The 19440-nt window shown below is 38.7% G+C and overlaps 1 long non-coding RNA gene across 1 annotated transcript in view; it reads right to left on the reverse strand.

The window, feature by feature from the left end:
• Nucleotides 1-1779: 1779 nt before the first annotated feature.
• Nucleotides 1780-19440, reverse strand: part of LOC115617612 — a 31531-nt gene continuing 13870 nt past the window's right edge. Inside the window, exons 5-8 of the long non-coding RNA XR_003994639.1 lie at nucleotides 18277-18448; nucleotides 13894-14001; nucleotides 5729-5825; nucleotides 1780-2109 (exon numbers count right to left, since the gene is read on the reverse strand). This is a non-coding gene — a long non-coding RNA (uncharacterized LOC115617612). The remainder of the gene's footprint in view (nucleotides 2110-5728; nucleotides 5826-13893; nucleotides 14002-18276; nucleotides 18449-19440) is intronic.

Below are 19440 nucleotides of genomic sequence, written 5' to 3' on the forward strand. Positions count from 1 at the left end.
GATACTATAAAATATGTAGGAAATTTGAGACTGGACTGAGTGCATCTACCCAGCAGAAAAAAAGATATATTTAAGGATGAGCTACGTGGACCAAAGTACTACTACTGCACAGATTTTAAATAGGTCTATACCAGAAGCAAAACCAGAGAGGATTTTCATAGTGATGCACAGACAGCAAGGATGGTCTCTGGATTTAGAAGAAACAGACTGGTGATGCGGATCTATACTTTAATCATGGGGGTTTAGGCAGGGTCCCTTTGCAAAATGAGCCTCCAAGTACCCAAGTTCTTTTTGAACTGGGACATGGGTGCTTCTGAACTTGCTTTCACTGTGCAGAAGTGTTCTGCAGAGATATCCCAATGAGTGCTAGACCGGTATGTGCTATAGCTGTGCTATGTAGGTCCAGCGATCTTCAGTTCTGACAGCATTGGACTTGGTGGATGGCCTAACTTGGATGAACATGACTCAAATTCTGTTTTGTGTTTCTGATAGTTAATTACTACTTTTTATGCCTATATCTAAAATCTAGCTCTCAGGTGCTTTTTAATTATGCTTCCCCATTGAAAATATTAACTACAGTCCTTCAGTCTTTCATACCCGTCTTCCCTGCAAGTTGTTTATGGTCATTTGGTGCAGTAAGCACAGCTAGTCTGAGTAACTAGCAGAAAATTTAGAGGAAAATGCAATTCCCTTGCAAATAAAACATTTGGTGAAAATGGGGAAAACTCTCAATGTTGTAATATCTTATTTCATACAAAATATTTTTTTATTAGTTATTATTTTAATAGCTAAAAACATAATAATAAAAACCACCAACTCTAAACCTATTTTTTCCCTCAAAAAATTGTAAAACTTTGAGAGTTTTACCCCACTTAGAATAATGTCAAATTTTTGAAAACTTGAAATATTTTATATAATAAAAAGTCAGCTTTCCTCCTACATATAGTAATATGCAATTTAGTCCCCTAGCTGCAGTGAACTATCTGGTTTTATGAGGTCTGTCTAGATAGTCTAGATTCCTTGGTCTGCAAATGTTTTTACCCATGCTCAACTTTGCTGTTGTGTGTGGTCCCACTGAAATCAATAGGACTCTTCACAGTGATTAAATTAAACATGAGTGTGAGTTTTTGAGTGTGAGTGTCTTATGGCCTGAGACTGCATATTCCCAAGGAAAAGCACATGTTATCTGGGGAGAGGGAAGGTCCTCTGAATTACCTTACATTATCTATCACTCTGTGTAAACAATACAAATGAATATAATAGTGTCACATTTTCAACCTCAAACTCCAGATCTGGAGGCTTCCTTATATGATGCCAAGAATCATAATAAGTCAAGAACCTTAGAATAGGCAATGAGTGTTTCAAATTATTCCCTTATTTTCTTAAATTGACTGGACAGGATATTTTACATGGCCCTTAATTTATTATCTTTCATAATAAGGAATGTTACTGCAGAAATACAGCATTATGGAATATTGCTAAACTTATTATTAAATCTAATCGTGGTAAATGGGTTTCCTTTCCAAAATTGTACAGTCCTGTCTATCTTTCTCTAAGATATTTTGATGACTAGCAGTTAAATTCTTCATATATTTCAAGCTCTACTAAATATGTTATGGAAAGGTCTTTACAAAGTGGGTGCTCTGGTGGGTCAGCACTGCTTCTCCAGAGTGGAGGTTAACTAGTGCTGAAGCAGAGGGACCATACTGCTGAGAAATTCTAATGGTCCAGGCTTTTATGTTCATCTTAAATGAGACAAAAAGTCTATTTTTCAAAGAATTATTAGTATCAAGAATACTGTTCCTTTTTATTACTGTTTGAGTTTTAAATAACACCAGTTTTAAAACAGTCACCCTTTTTATTTTACCATTAGAAAAAAAAATTACACAGAATCACACAAAATCAAGTTTAGTACGGAGTAATGACTGGTCCCAAACCTCACATTATACAGAGGAAAATTCTGTAGTCAAATAACAGCTGCCAGATGTGATTTCGAGCCAGAACAACAGCTTTTCTCAGCAATGCGCTGGGAGGTATCCCCAGAGTGTGTGGGATGGTGTACAGTGCTCAACGGGAACAGGCTGTGTCACTTCTGCGATGATCTAAGCACTGCGAGGGAAAGTGGAAGTAGAAAGACAAGGACAAAAATAAAAACCTGTGCCCTGGCTTGCCTCAGTGTAATCCAGAGAATGTAAATCATCTGCATTGCAGCCATTTTTAGGATTTTTGCCTGCCTTTCACTACCAGGCTGGAGCAGCAGCTTATGCAAGTGTGTCTTAGGTCTGAAAGGAGAGAGGAGTGAGAGCAGGGGCAGCCATATGGGCCAGCCGCTAACAAAAATACTTCCAAAAGTCCCCATGAAATATTATCTCTCGCAGGCAGCTGTTCAATACCTCATGATGTGTGCTAGGCACTGCTTTCCTGCCAGCCTACTAGACTGCACAGCACGTTCACCTCATATTACTTTACTTTATTAGATTGTGAATTAAAAAGCATTATTCTCATTGCTCAGCAGACAGCTTCCTTTACCAGTGACTCACTGATGCTCTCGTAACTCCCATGTACCCTCAGCACCACCCAGGCCATAATTTGTCTCAATATATACTAAGTAGTGTCAAGTGCCTGGGAATGTAGTGATCTGTTACATCCAAATAAAACAAAGTTTTGTCTTATGCATATATATGTGCTAAACAGAGAGTAGATCACTTCTGATGAGATGACAAAGCTAAATTTGTCACCATTTTAGCTGGAAATTTCTTTTATCTGCCTGCATGGAAAGTTTCTGTTTGGTGACATTAGGACTTTCAGGGATTTAAAGCCAGATGGAAAAAGTAGATCCTGGATGTCCCTGCTCATTGCAAGCAAGCCCCTCTTACCATACCATTACCCCAGTCTGATCATGTGCTGTTACACAAGCATACAACATACAGAAGAGTGCGAGTCCAGCAGAATCCAAATAGCATCAACAATTGTTAATCTGCTGTGGTTTTTTAACAAAATAATGTTTTTTAACAAAAACAAATCTTCCATGTGAGCAAGATGAATACATAAATAAGACCCGTGAGGAATAATTCAAAAGAAGTTTGCAATAATTTTCTGCTGTTTGGATTAGTTAGTCCAAATAAAAATCTCTTTATTCACAATCTTAAATCCAGGCTATCAGTGAAGGCCTGTTTCATAAGGCTCAATCTCCCATATAACTGGAGTTTGGAGGCTGGGTTGAACAGATCTCAGAGAAAATTTTATTGTTCATCTTTTAGTATGCCAAGCATCATTACAGGCCAAATCTGCAAACTCTCCTTTGAGTAGCCTCTTCTTTTACTGACTATAATGCAGATTGTTTTCACTTGGAGAACTGAAAATAGAAGGCAATAATTCTTTAGTTAGTCAAGCAGAAATTCTCTGAATTATTAAACAGTTATTTAGCCAAAGTCCAAGACCACCTCTGAGTCCAGCAGAAGCTCACACATAACGTGGAGGAAGGGTGTAGTTTTGAGATCTGTGACCTTCTCCAGTTTTTTCAGCTGCATGGTGTAATAGTTACACTTGCTGGTAACAGGGAAAATGAGTGTCCTGAAAAACACAGACAGCAGCAGCTTCTTTTGCCTGTGCTGCAGCTGCTCACCACCTCAGGGGGTCAGAAAGGAGTCCTTATTTCTGCCACAGCCATGACGAATGTGGGGAGACACATACCAGTCTTACCACACAAGTCAAAGCATTAACCAAAAGATGACTATAATGAATGTCGGGAAGATCAAATTAGCACCAAGATAGCTTGATGTTCTGCTTGCTCGCTGCTTACTCAGAAATAATTTCCTGTTTATGTGAGTTATCTGCTCAAATGAGGTTTGTAAGAGCTCTTATCTGACTCAGTCTCTAGGGAATGATGTCTGCTTTGCTGGGTCAAATCAATGCAGCCGCTGAAATTAATGGGAACATTCCTTGTGATTTCAAATAGGGGCAAAGCCTGAGTTACCATCTACTATAGTATATATTTTCCTATACAGTTACTATGTACTAGGTACTCCCCACAAAGAAAAAAAAAATGTAAATCTGCCATTAATAACAATTAAAATTAACTAAAATTATCTGAGCTGCAACAGCTATTTTCTTTGTGAAATGATAATTTGTTCTGAAGAGAAGCCTACCCATATAACTAGCTTTATCTGTTCTTTGAACTGTATTTCCCCATTAAGGTTGAGGACAAATATTGCATTAGCTGCTAAGACAACTATATCAAGAATCTGATGATTTATTGTATTAAGCAGATTGATTCAGGTTTTCACAGAATTTCTGCTGAGTTTTCAAGCCCTTTTAGACTTTCATTTCTCTGGTTTTCCCATTTCAATTTGGAGCCACTTGCAGAAAGACAGAAGGAATCCCGTATTTGCCATGATACATGACATGTAATTATACTTCCATTTGTATCTTAATCTCCTAGTGTCCCACTTGTCCATCATCCTCAAGATGCTTTTAGATTCATTTGTTTGTATATCTCTTCCCTATTTTGAAGAACAGTCTGCTTGTCTTTCTTCATTCCATTCATTTTTGTGTCCTCCATTAGCCTTCAGATATAAGTGCCTTGTTTAATTTTATAAGACTATGCAACAAGCACCATCATATGAACTTTTTTGATTTTTTATATATATAGCATTTTCATTCATTAGTAGGTGTTGGCAACAGTAGGTGCTCCTTATTTCATACTGAAGCCTGTAGTCTTTTATCTTTGTTCACAAAAACAGAGTGTTTTCTGCAGTAAGCCTCACTGAAGCAAACGGTTGGGTCAGTGCCACCCAAAAGAAATTAAGGTGGCAGAAGAGAGCCCCATCTGAGTACGCTGTTTTCTAGCTTGAATCTCCATTAACAAGATTGGTTTCTCTTCCTTACATTCTTGATACACGCCTATCTTCCTTCCACATACAAACCTTGCTTGCACCAGATTCACTGATAGCTCTTGCCTCTATTTAGAATCATAGAATCATAGAATGGTTAGGGTTGGAAAGGACCTTCAGATCATCTAGTTCCAACCCCCCCCAGCCATAGGAAGACCTCACACTAGACCAGGTTCTCAAAGCCCTTGAACAGACTTCACTGATTTCATGCTGCCTCTTCCACTGTCTATGCAATCTTTTTCTTATTTTATGTTTTAAAAGTGCCATGCTTTTACAGTAGTCATGCATGGTGGAATCTTCCCTGGGGGGGACTGTACTACTGGATCATTGGCAGCATAACAGCAGAAAGGAAAGCTACTGGAAAGCTACATACAAAGTGCAACCTCAATAAGAATTCTCCTCCTCTGGGAGAGTTCTGCATTTCTGCCAGGGCACAGATAGCAGTACGAGCCCAGTTCACCTGGTCCAACCAACCTGCTGTCCTGGTTTGATGCAGTTCCTTGGTAATTGTTTCTTTACTCAGAGACAAAAAAGACCACCTATTAGAACCTCAGTCCCTAAAGTGTTAATATAGAACAGATACCATAGAAATCTGGAATTTCTGTTTGGATTTGTTGGGGTTGGGCTTTTTTTGCACTCAGTGACTAGCCATCACTGCAGGAAAACCTCAATTCCTTTTAGCCTCAGAATTTAATTCTTTATTCACCCTATGTATGTTCCTCAATAAATATGTTCATTTGGAGTGCTAGTTTTATCCAGCTAATACCCAACTGCTGCTGAGTTAGTCAAACAGAAGCAGCAAGGAGGCAAAGGCATAAAACAGACCTGCTACTTACACACTTTGCAGCCAGTGATGGGCGGGCACCCAGCCTTGCTTCAGATAAACAGCTCAAAAATTAGATCCTTATCCAGACTACATTTCTGTTTCTTTGTCTGAAAAAAAAAACCAAAAACCTAAACAGACTGAAAAACTTGAGAAATGAGGCTTTGATGCAGTATTTTGGAAATATATTTTTTAAAATAAAAATTAAAAAAGAAAACAAAACTAGCAAATAAAAGCTATCAATCTCCAAGAAAGTAATGCAGAAATGCAAGACATGCATTTTTTGTAAGTTTTCTGCTTTGCCTTTCCCCACCTTCCCTTCATTTCTACCCAACTGCCAAATGATTTTGTTATAGGTAGAACAAGGGGAAAGGAATTTTCCATAGAAATGGAATTTCTTAGGGAAATGATTACTCACTGACCCAAAATGTGTCACAGAAAGACCTCTCTGTGTGTGAAATTCAGCCTGACTATGAGCACACTTCTCGAAGGCTTGCTGCTTCATCTGAGATCCTACTCTGCTGAGACTCACAGATTACACTGCTCGAGCAGCCCTATTAAATCTCAAGACAGTGCTTTCATGTTCCCTGGCCATCTGAATCTCCATCTCACTCAATTTCTAGAACTCTTCAGAGAAGAAATGAAAAGGGCAATATTTCACCCAACAATTGCTACGATCAGATGCAGCTGAAAGAGGCAACTTCAAAAAATGTTGCTGTCACTGTTGTTGAAGGTGCCTCCTTCACAAGCATCTTTTTTGTAATTATCTTCCAAATATTCCTGGAAAAAGATTTACAAATACTGAAGCTTCCCCTGAGCCATAAATTCTAATTTTTAGTCATCTCTGGGTAGAACAGATTCATAGTCAAATGCAAAATCTGTCTGATCTAACTAAGTGATGGATTTTGACTTTCCCTGTTTCACCCTTTTCTATTCAGTCCTGTGCAAGGTGGAAGAGAAAACTTAACTTTAGATGTTGGAGACGAGCAAACCGAATAACTGTTAAAGAAATCAAGCAGGCCTCTTAAAGACACTGATATTCCTTCCATCAGACAAATCCATATGTAACGGAGACCTGTTAAATGAATACCTGAAGAAGCTGGTCTCTAGCACATCCAGCACAATCAATAAAAGAACACTGTTAAATTAATCTGTTTTCAGCAAATAAAAACGAAATATATTTCATATAATGTGATAGCCTGGTTAAATGAGCATCACTCACTCAAGAAAACTGCTAAAGTATTTTGGTGCAATGTAGATGTATATTTAACAGATTTATACTTCAGATGTAATAACTTTTTAGAGATTTACCATGCGTATGGCTTCAAAATCAGGCTTTAAGACTACTGGCTACTAATAGGGACTTTATTGATGTCTTTTCCTGTGTAGAAGAAAAGCTGTGTAGTACACTGATATTGACTTTCACAGCTCTGACTACTTTATGTATGTATTTTTTTCTGGTTTTGAGAGGACTTCTGACTTCACTGTATGTCTTATGCAAAGCCGGTAGAGTTGTCACCAAAGGGACTTTGGGTAATCAAAAGGTTATTTGAAAAAGAAACCAAAAATCTATTTAAAACCCCATAATTTTTCATCTTTTTCCTTCTTGAATTAAATTGTTTGGGATAAAAGGATGATTCTGGTGTGAATGTGATCTCTATAAAATTATTGAGTTTATTAATTTTATAAAATTTGTAAATTACAAGTTCCTTAAGCTCCTCTGCAATGCCCCAAATACATTGTATAAGTCAGGAAAAAATATATCAGTCAACATTCCATCTTTTACAAATTATGTGCATATCTTTCCTGAAGAAAGTTCTTGAAAAGAGAGATTCCCTGAACAGGAGCACTAAGACCTGCTGGAGGACAGCATTCAGATCCTTTCCTGGAAATCCCCCACTGCAGTCATTTATAATGCAAATCACTCAGATGAAATAATGTCAAGTCAGCTGACCTCTACTGTCAACAAGGAATGAAAAAATTATGCAGCCTCTTAATTAAGGAGGCTCCAAATCATATACAAATTCATTAAATCAATGGCAATCACTCAGAAGCTGATAGGGAACCAGGCACTTATCAGTGAATTAATGTAACTCACTTCATTCGGCCGACACTCTTAAACAATTTCTGTCACATACTTTCTACCAACTTTCAGGTATAAAGCATATTGCATGATGCAGTTTGGAAATCCCAGGGCTATGGATAACTGTGGCACCATTAGAGATTGAAGATGCCTTTCACACATACTCACATTAATCATTCTTTCTCCTAACCTTAGCACAATTAAAGGACACAACACTTTTTAAAAGGTATATCTCTCTGACAAAAAACTTTATACCTGCGGGGACCCTGATTTAAAGCAGAATTAAAATTTGAAATATTTTCACAAGAAGAAATTTCCTGGAAAAAGAAATGAAAAAAAAATATGTCTCTGCTTCCCAGTCAATAAAAATTTTCCACAGAAAATGAAAATGCCAAAAGCCTGTTTTTATGGTAAGTCTGAGAATTCTGACTTTTTTTTCTTACCTGTGAAAAATATTGGTTTTGAAAAAAAGAACAGTTCTCTTCCAGATAGTCACTTCCACAGAAAATCCCTGCTCAGCCCCTGTTAAGCACAAGAAGCTATCCAGATTCTCTAAAAAGGTGACATAAATCGCATTAAAAGGTGCCATGAATTATTTGGTCCATTTCATTGTAACTCAAAATGTCTCACTATCTCTCTACAGTGGATAGTAACACTTTCTTTTCTTACTGGAGAAATGCAGTGGAAAAGACAATTCCCAGTCAATCATCTTCAGAAAGTACTGATACCATGAGGTGATATTTCCTAGATGTGCTGACATAAAATACAGTAGCAGTGTGGAACTTCCCATTTCAGCAATGTCAGAAATTTTTCCCTCAGAAATGCTGAAGTTTCAGGAAAATACATATGATTTTGTAGTGTGTTTGTATTTCACTTGAAAAAAAAAATGAGTATGATGAGTGTTTCCAGAGATGTTCTGCTAAAGAGTGAAAATGGTTGGCAGAAGTTCAATTCTAAGGCCATTTCTTGTCCCCTTGGGACATACATCTACCACTACAGAAGCAGACACTCTCCAGATCTGATCTGTGAAAGCAGTAAAAGATCATCACAATGAGAATAATCTGACTTTGCTCCCACAGAGAGAAAACACAGATTCACCAAGCTATATACCACCTGGAACGGCTTTACAGGTCAAACTTCAAATATATTAAATGAGAGAAGACTTTATTTAACTTTTGCCTCCAAGAAGCTCCTTATTAAAACTAGCTCTGTGGAATTTATTGCACGTATACCCATTGACAAAGTCTGCACAAAGCTACTTGTGTGTTGTGAGGCCATTAGGTATGCTGTTAGATGAAGGTACAAAGACATCACCCATGCAATAGATTTCTTCACCCCACCTGATGGCCTTTCATTGGTTCCCCATCTGGAGATAGAATGAATACACCAAGGATCTTAGGAAACAACTCTATGAGATAAGATATAAAGGGGCTTTTGCCAACTTAAGCCAGTACAAGGTGCAGTGAGATTTGCCAGCTGGAAGTTGCTTTTTCTGCCTCTTGTATGAACACTCATAGCCAGTGTGTGAATTTGTCATCAGGCTCTAACAAATTGCTGTTTGTTTTGCAGACTGCCTATGTCATCCCCAGCAGGAACTAGCAGAGTGCAGAGCAAGAGGCACTGCAGCTGGTTCAGCAGCCTCCACTGACAGACATGAGACAACTGCTGGGATTTAGCACCCCCCTTCACCCCACACAGGCTGATCCTGCACTACAAACTTGCCGCCAGCTCGCTTCACATTGTTTTACATGTATGTGCATTATAACCCCAGCTTTGGAATACATTTACATTCCCTGGTTATTGCCACAATTACTCAGCTGAGCAGAGAGCCAGGCAGTGCACTCAGAAATAACCTGAGATCACCAAAACCCTCTCAGTTAAAATCATCCCACATGTGACAGAACTGTGATCCTTACCCTACACACATGTAATCAGTGCCAATTATTCATTTCTTTATAAGGAAGTATTAAGAGATTGCGTTACACAGGTTGCAGGGACGTTGTCACTCTTTCAATTTCTCAGACTACAATGGGAGTAATCTCCAATGAGAAGCAAATGATGATAGATGACTAACCTAAACCAGGAGATTTCTATTTTGTTTCAGGAAGATTAGTGGAAGAGCTTTCCCTAGCTATAAAGGCATAAGTTGGTTTTTGCTCTTTCTCAAGAAATATACAAATTTGTCCCTAATATGTTTCAGGAACATAGCCACAAAAAGGAACTCTTTCTGCCCTCTGCTGCGTACCATTCATCTGGCAGCACTCAGCAGTCCAGTCCTCTCCTCTCCTCTCCTCTCCTCTCCTCTCCTCTCCTCTCCTCTCCTCTCCTCTCCTCTCCTCTCCTCTCCTCTCCTCTCCTCTCTCTTTTGCTCCTCTGCTCTTCTTTCCTTTCTTTTTTCCTCTCCTTTTCTTCTCCTCTCCTCTTTTTCTCCTCTCCTCTTCTTCGCCTTTCCTCTCCTTTTCTGTCCTCCCATCTTCTTCTCCAGCTCAGTATACATGTTTACCTAACAAGCCTCCCCATTTTTAGCATTGAAGGAAAACTTTATCATGGAGGAGTGGAGAGTTAAAAGGGCTCATAGATAGGCTATTCCTCTCTCCTTTTTTAAATCACCAGCTTCTATCTCACACAGGTGAGATACGACGATGTCTCAGTCCAGTCTGTAACAGCCAGATCTCAATGCCTCAAGTGGTCTAAACTTCACCACATTCATCTGACACACCAAGAATGAAGTAGGTGATGATCTCCCCATCAGAACTGCAGAATAAGCACTTACAGACAGGGCCGTAGGTGGAAACATTCTGAAGGTATTCTTCTTAAAATATAAAAATGAAAATATGTTCTTTTTTTCATCAGAACTTTAGAAAATGCTAAGTTCAATGGGAAAAAAAAAAAATCAGTGTGAGTTTCCTGGTGCTCAGTACAAGCTGAAATTAGAGGATGAACCCATAAGCACAAACATACCTTTACCAACCCTGACTATCAGTGAAAATGTAGGGAGAGAAATAATTTTCTGCTGCAAATTAAAATGTCTCATACCTCGCCTTTTAAACCAACAGTTTAATGAACACAATTATGTCACCAATATGAATCATTTCAGTGATTTCCTTAGTGATCCTGAAAGGAAAGAATTAAGTCTGTAAAATAAAATTAAAGTCTTGCATAGACCCCTGAAAACAGCCCTCCTTTTCTCAAGGTGTTTCTCTGCCTTCTCTCCCCAGCCCTCAGGAGAGAGAGGAAGCCTCACCTCAGGTTTGCATCACACGGCAATGAAGCTGTACTGTAGATATGGGAATTCTGAATTTCAGCTCTCTAATAACTTTCTGCAAAATGAATCCATAGGCAAACTCAACAACTTATTTTGAGAAAATGCTTCACAGCAGTCTTTATCCTGGAAGATTTCCAGGCAGCCATAAGAAGAATTAAGGAAATCTTATCTGAGCAGCTAAAATTACCTTCAAGAAACTACAAGGTACATAAGCAGCTCTCTTCTGGCTGTCCACAGGCAGCTGTGACTCCCTTGAGTTGCGATTTACTGCTACCAGAGAACTGAGCACCAACTGGACCCAGCTGGGTAAATGCTTTGTGTAGAAGTAACCTTCATCACTAGACCAAGCAGTGGACAAAACATAATGCGTAGCCTGTCTGCTCCGCAACTAATGCAGACTACAGCCATCAGTTTTATTGTCTCATATCCCACTCTAGAGGAAAGGAGAAGAAAAATATCAGGCTGTCAGGTAATTACCTCATGTTTCTCCTGAGAAGAAATTAACTGCTGAAACTCACAGAGGTGTAAGCGAGTTCTGTCATCTGCCTTTAATGCAGCTATTTTTCTATCTTAGTCTTCATCTTTTAGGCTTTTTTTATCATTGTGAGCTGCCAGAACTTGCTCTGGGACTTGATCAGTTCCACGTCTCTGGGTTTTGGGGGATAAGAAGGATCAGAAAGGCAGAGTTTAGGTCATTGGCTACTGCTGGCTTAATCTTCCTTCTGAAAACCAGAGAGGGCTTTGCCTGGACATAGGACTGAATGTGAGGGTCAGTAAAATGTACATATAGATCTATACTACGTGGATTAAGAGGTAGGATTACCCACAGATGAGAGCCCGCATATTGACCAGCTGCCCTGGCAGCCAAAGAGCGCTGCTGCAGACAGCGAAGTGAATTCCTTCAAAGGCAGGAGATAGATAGAAGAGGGCTTCAAATTAATTTCCTTTAAAGCCAGGACATCCTTTTACTTTGGTCAGGTGAAAGGGAGCAAGGATCTGGAAGCTATTCCTTATCCAAGTTTTTCTCCTAATGAACCGGGTCATCTTGTTTCCATTTTGGTTCTCCAAATGAAGGAGAAAGATTTCTGCCTTAAGGTTCCTTCCTGAGTTATACAAAATGAATCACAATCTTATGCAAGAAAAAAAGTCATTTCTTGTCAGAAAAAAAGAAACAAAGAATGCCAGAGATTCAGCAAATGCAATGTACGGGCTTCATGACTAAAATAAAATAATAAAATAAAACAAAATAAAATAAATTAAAAGAAAAGAAAATAAAGTAAAATAAAATAAAAATCCAGACAGCACATTGTGTCTTGGGTCATTTAAACTCAGTACCATTTTCATTCTCGGCTATGTGCTCTGCCCTGAAGTCACAGTAGCTCTTGTGATGGCTTTTTGTTCTTAAATCTCTGTGAAGCATTGTAAAGGTGGATGTTGCTCTACTTCTCCACCCTCACTGCATTCAGGTTCCTTCTCCTCCCCTCACTATTATTTCTCCTTGGAGTTTTTTATCCACTTCTTGCTTTCCCCTTGAGGTCCTCACTCCTTTCCAGACATTTTCAGCCCCATCCACAGGTCTCTGTTCCTCTTAACTCTCCATATTTGCATCACTTGTCTCTCCCCTTTCCTGCCTTCTCTATTCTGCTCCATGTAGGTCACCTGTGCTTTCTTGCTCCACAACAGCAGTTTTACCTGCTGGAATAGAGCATTAGCTAACACTGAGTTATATTTCACTTTGAATGTAGCACAATGATATATCTCACAGAGACCCCAGGACCTCTGCTGTATGTACAGGCTTGAACTGCTCATGCTCAATTTTGTTCCAGTATACTGTAAGTGGAAAATAAGTTAAAAATTAGTAATTATAATGTGTCAAGCAAACAATTACGTGTGAGATGAAGAAAAAGAGTGGAAGGAACAGATGAAAACAGAATGTCTGGACATCAGAAAGGAAAAAAAAGTAGATTTTATAAGACTATCTTTGAACAGTGGTAAAAGGATGTCAAAAGAAAAGGATACAAAGGGGAAGAAACAAAGAGACAGAAGAAAAAGGTGATACTGGAAAACAATATTTCTTTTTTAAAACAAGAGAAAAATCCACAAAAGAGAGGAGTCTCAAGAGAGGGTTCCCCACAGCATCACTATAATAGTTTGAAAATAGTCAGCCTCCTCAAAGGAAGCAATCTGATACAGAACCAGTCATACTGGTGTCACAGTGACAGGGCCAAAGAACGAAGCTGGAAACCCTTGGCACAGAGGATTATATCAGACAGAAATAGGAGAAGGAAGGATAAAAGTTATTGAATGCAAGTAAGAAGACAGAAAGCAAGGTTCAAAAAGATCTAGTCCTAGGGCTGATTTTATGGGACATTAAAGCTTGAATTTGCCAGCCATGATTCTAAAAAGTGGGTTTTCTTCCTATTAGTGACTTTTGACGTCCAACTACTACCTCAGCTTCAGAAGAACAGTCCTAACAGGCAAGGTACAACAGTAGCTGCCTTATCTTGACCAGCGCTCAGTGAAATCAGATGTTTTTCCACTGGGTTCTACAGGAACCAGATTGGACCCTAAAAGAAAGCAATTTGTGGTAAATGGTAGTACTGCTGGTTGGGTATTTTGCAGGGAAACTGCTTTTTTCAAAAAATGGTGTTTCATCAGAACAAACTCCTTCTGCAGCAACACCAAATATTGAAAAGGGAGCATTTCCAAGGTGAAAAAGAGAAAAATCTTAATAGATTGTTGTTTAAGACAAATGACCACTCATTTCACTCATCCAGACTCAGCTCTTGCTTGACTCCTTAAAACAAGTCATTTGCATCCTCATACTTACCACATCAGGAAGAGCTTGAACGTTCATTTCCCACATTCAGGTACACACAGGTAAAGGTGCTTTCAATACCTTGCTTCACAAGCTTGAAAGAACATCCAGGTCAGGTGGCTGCAGAAAGATTGAACAAAGAAAAAGGGACAGATAATCTATGGTAGTATTTGGGCAGATTTCAGAGGCAATTACAGCAGAAAACTCCTGAACTGTCAGTGAGGCTGAAATTGCAGAGTATTCACCACTTGCTCAAATGTTGTGCTGTTCCTGTTTAAAAATATGCTTATATGGTCACATCTTTGAGAGTAAACACTCTCAAGACGTGTATCTTCTCTTCTCTGAATTGTCTTGGCAGGAATACTAAAACCACATCATTACAAACAGTTTGCTTATTCACATTTTCCATTGAAAGCGTATCTTTGGAGTTTTCCCTATCACATGAATGGGTTCATGTAAGTAACAGCATTTCTTGCGGGCTAGAAGAATATCACAAACCAAAATTATCTTCTCTAACTACAAAGCTGCCTGACCTTGTGCCTGTAGTAGTACCAAGAGCACAGCTTGTTTTTAAAGATACTTTTTCTCATCTTTTCAGTGGAGTGCGATGGCACATGCCAGAAGGAATGATCCAAAGGAGGAAGTTCTCTGTTTACCTACTGTCAAAAAGGTGCAGGGCATTGTAGGCTTCCCTGCAGTATTTTGTAGCCCTGCCCTGAGAGGATTACCTCTAGATACAGAGGGACAATTTAGTCTCTGTGCTCATAAACTCCATGACCTCTCTACTGAGACAATGCTTTGGGTGTACTTACTCTAGTAACACACAAGCATAGATCAAAACCCTCCTTCACTTCCTCCAACTGCAGCTGAACTGTAACCAGTAGGATGCATTTTGAATGGAAATATTTGTGAACATATTGTTTATTTTTTATTATAAAAAGTAAGGGATGAAATTATTGACCCTACTTCAGATTAAGGTGGCATGACTTTGGAGAAAAGCAGTTTGGGCGTCAGGTTCATTGTATGGCACGATGTCACTGGCAGAGTTTGTCAGGAGATACAAATATCCCATTTTCAATGTTAAATCCATTCTCAGTGTCTCTGTTAAAGTCTTTTGATGCATATTGGTCATATACATTCATGCTGGACCACCCAAACTGAAATTAGTCAATATAATACTGTGTGCACATGCACATGGGTTGGAAAAAAAAGCATGCCATGGACTGCAAATATTTTTCTTAATCCAAATCCAGCATTTTTGATGGGTGATATGTTCCACGTTCCATTTACTGAAATTAAACTTGGAACCTAAATTTTCCAAAACCTCTCATTGTGATCTGAATTTCCTGACTCCAGCCAGTTCTGATATTAACTGATCTTGAGGGAAACTCGTACCCATTCAAAAAAAAAAAAAAAAAAGTCAATTCAAATCAAATTATTCACAAACTCTCAAAACGCAAGGAATAGCACTGAAGTTCTGAAGCACATATATCGCACGCACTACAATATAATAATTCTTGGGAAAATTTACAAAACAATTCTCCAAAAGTAGCACATTTCCTATATTTTTCTTCCAGAAAAACACAGGGAAATGGTGACATTTCTTTTGCCACTGCCCTCGATTCATGGTTCAAATTTTGCACTACTAGACGTAAGCATCATTATGCTAACTTCATTTTATACTAGCAAAGACTTTGGCCGAACATGTTAGAGATTCTTATAGTTCTGATCAAATCTGCTGCTGCTGCTGGATAGATATATTTTTCTCAGTAAGTGCATGCATTATGCCGCGTAAAAATAGCCTTGCTTGTTATTGGTAGGACAAAGGGTAATGGCTTCAAACTTAAACAGGGGAAGTTTAGATTAGATATAAGGAGGAAGGTCTTTACAGTGAGGGTGGTGAAGCACTGGAATGGGTTACCCAAGGAGGTTGTGGATGCTCCATCCCTGGCGGTGTTCAAGGCCAGGTTGGACAGAGCCTTGGGCCACATGGATTAGTGCGAGGTGTCCCTGCCCATGGCAGGGGGATTGGAACTAGATGATCTTAAGGTCCTTTCCAACCCTTACTATTCTATGATTCTATGATTCTATGATTCAGTATAGAAGGAGTTAAGCCAGGATAAAAATGTACTTTCTGAATCAGAGAAGTATTTTTGGAGACATTACTTTGAAAAGGTGAAAGCTTGCTTGGTTTTTGTTTAAACTAAACCTAGTGTTGTACTGACATGTCTGGATTAGGTTTTCAATGCATTTTTCCAACCTGTTGGACACCTTCCACAAATTATAAAAAGACACCACAAACAGAAGTGAAGGGAAAGAGAATGTTACTTTTGTTCACAGATTTCTCCCCAGGGGTTTATAAAGAGGGTCCATGCACATTTTTGTGTAAAGATACAGGACAAATTTATTACAACAGAGAGGAGCAGTAAAAGCAAATTTATTATCATTTTTATCATTCCTGGCAGTTCTTCCAGCAGACAGCGCAGGTCCATGAACTGTGTATGGCTTGCCTGTGGCTCAGAGCTTTTGCATCTGAGTAGCTTTGGGAACTGAAATTTACTGCTCCTGTCAAAGTGGTCTAAAAGAATCAGCCACCTCTTCTGGTACATACAGCGTTCCTGCACACAAAATCTTAGGAAGAGAATATCTGGGGGAGGATTGCTTTTTCCAGAAGCTAAATAAATTTTTTTTTTTGTCAAGTTTAATTGAAAAACTAGATAGTTTAGTGTGGACTAGTAGCCTTTCCTCAGATTAAAGATTCTTTTCCTATCTATCTGTTTTATTCGGTGCCAGACATATTAGCTCAATGTCTGAGGACAGGTGCTGGGAGATAAGAGCAGCTTCACAAAAAGCAAAATCCTCTGAGTCAATCATTGTTTCAGAAGCAGCAATCCCAGTGATTCACACTGTTGTATTCACAGTATTTCTGCAATATATTCTTCATCCTTGAAATAAGCCAGTAACTCACTTTGTAAGAACTGAAGGAACATCTTCTGTCCTTGGAATGAGAAAAATCCAGAAAAAACCAGTATTTTTCCATTGCAATTATAGTTCTTGATCTGATCTACAGGCATTTCTGATTTATCCCTTGTCAGTCCAATAGAAAACATGTAACAGAGTATTGCAGCTCACAAAACTGCATTGTTGTGCAGTTCAGGAATACGGGATTTCATTGAAAATGTAAAATGTATCTGTATTAGAAAATAATGTCTTCCTAAAATCAGAACTGTTTCTGTAATAGATCAGAAGACTCAGTCATCTTTTCCATTGACAGATCATATTGACCAAATTCTGCCCTTTTACTTGGAGTAAAAGTTTTGCTTACTCTTTATGATAAAACATCATTCTATTTCAGATTTAGTGCTCCTAAGTAACCACAAAGTATTGTCCAGCAGATCCAACAGTCGCCTCCCATACCTTCACAGCGCCTAGGGAATGATGTAGTGGATTTATTTCCACATCCACAGGCAATGAACACTGTCACCTGTGATTTTGGTCACATCACACAGTAACCCTAACAGAGACACAAAAAGGCCCCAAGATTCAGTTGCTACATCCCTTCCAAACTACAAAAAAGATGAGCCCTCTTTCTGTCTTTTATCATTATGCCACACTGTAAAACCCCCCACTTGGTACTCAGATCCCAGATTATGTCTATAGCCAAAAACTGGTGTGCCAGGTGATGCTTTAAAAAGGTGAAGTGGGTCCGAAAGGAAGGGAATGAGCATAACTATGTATAACTAACTAAATATAACTAACTAAATTTATTACTAAACTCTGACAATTCCAGGATTTACCCAAAACTCCTAATCTTAAGAGGTGCTTTCAATTGGCTTCAATAATCTTTGGATATGTCTGCTTACAAAATTTATTATGTGAGTTTCATTACAGTATTCTCCAGCTCTCCTGAAAAGAAGAAATATATAGAAGCAAATGGCGTCTGACTTGAATCTGCACCAACACTTTCTATCTTCTGGTGGCCTCTGAATGCAGCCATAATATTATAACACTGTTTGCAAGTTCTCTTTGAATTCAGAAAGTATTATTTTTCCAAAGCCTTCTAAATCATCAAGAATTAAGTAAACTTTTATTTTTCAAAACAAAGTCTGCTAGAGTTCACTGAATAACACAAATAAATGCACTTAGAGACATGACTCTGAAACTTCTCCACTTAGCAAACAGGGCGATAATGCTCGCAGAAAAAACAAAAAGCATCAGCGATGCCTGGATATTATGGTATTTTGATTCCAGCTACCAAACCACTAAGATCACAGAGATCTGGATTCATAGAAGTCATCACCTTCAGAAAGCATTTGACTTTTCTCACAGCAATTCAAGTTCCTTTCCCTGAGGATGAAAGTGAAGACAGTGTAGTATCTGCATTGTGATACGTACCTATAACACTTGGACTCCTCCATGCATTTCCTTGCACCTGATAAGCATCCTGCATGAAATTCTGGGGCAACAGAGCACTTCCCTTACATGAGACAATGCTTGAAAATTTTGATGCAGATTTTACTCCTCCTTCAGAAGACAACCTTTGGTAATAATAAAAGTTTTCTCCTTTCTGTGAAGGAGAAAACAAAATCAAATAAGCAAGGATTAAGAAAGTGCATGAGTAAGTGCTGGGTTTCTTTTGTACTTATCACCATGATTGCATGCTAATGTATGCACCAGATATGTAAATGATTTATACCAGTAATTTTATAAGAGAATTTGCAAGGTCTTCGGAAGAGCTTAAAAACTGGGCTAAATTCAGGCAACAGAAAAAATTGCCAAATCCGAAGGATTTTCACAGGCAGTTCATGCATGGAAGGAAAAATATCCCCCCTATAACTTGCTGAAAACATTCAAGGAGAATCCTCATTCTTCTAAGTAATTGCTATTTTTGTCAGAAATGTAAGCCTTTGTCATGGCACATCATAAATTACTGATAACATATCACCAGTGAACATTTGTAAGAGAGATAAATGCAGAAAGTATTTATACTGCTTCCAGACCAATTAACACTCTGCCACCCTTCACCACCCAAGTTTGCTGGTATTTGAGTTATTGATAAATTGAAGCTGCTTGTCTTTAAATAATCTTTGCTCTTGTAGGTTATTATTTTCCCAGATGCACTGCAGAATTCCAAATCTGAGCCAGTGATGAAATTCTCCCCCAGCTCCCTCAAAAGGGGCCCTTGTTGATTTCTCAAGTACTTCGACAGCCAGCACCGCAGTTGCTCTGTGGAAAGACATGACTCATGCCCAATTCATTCATTTAAAATTCTCTCCAGCTCAATAACTTCTGGCAGTCATTCTAGCCCATTCTCTGGGTGTCAGAAACACAGGCTGTTTTAGCTGGATGTTCTCTCTGGCTTGTAAAATGGAGGAGGTGGATTGTCATGACATTCCTGTCAATCAGGTGCTGTTCACCAAAGATTATAGATGAGCCAAGAAAGATGTGTGGGCTTATTTATTTAACACTGAATAGAAATATACTATTTTTACTGCTGTAATGTTGTTATATACCAGCTGACCATTCAGCCATTATGCAGTAATTTACTGGAAATGAGGG

This window comes from Strigops habroptila, chromosome 1 (assembly GCF_004027225.2).
Source record: "Strigops habroptila isolate Jane chromosome 1, bStrHab1.2.pri, whole genome shotgun sequence".
Taxonomy (NCBI): Eukaryota; Metazoa; Chordata; class Aves; order Psittaciformes; family Psittacidae; genus Strigops; species Strigops habroptila.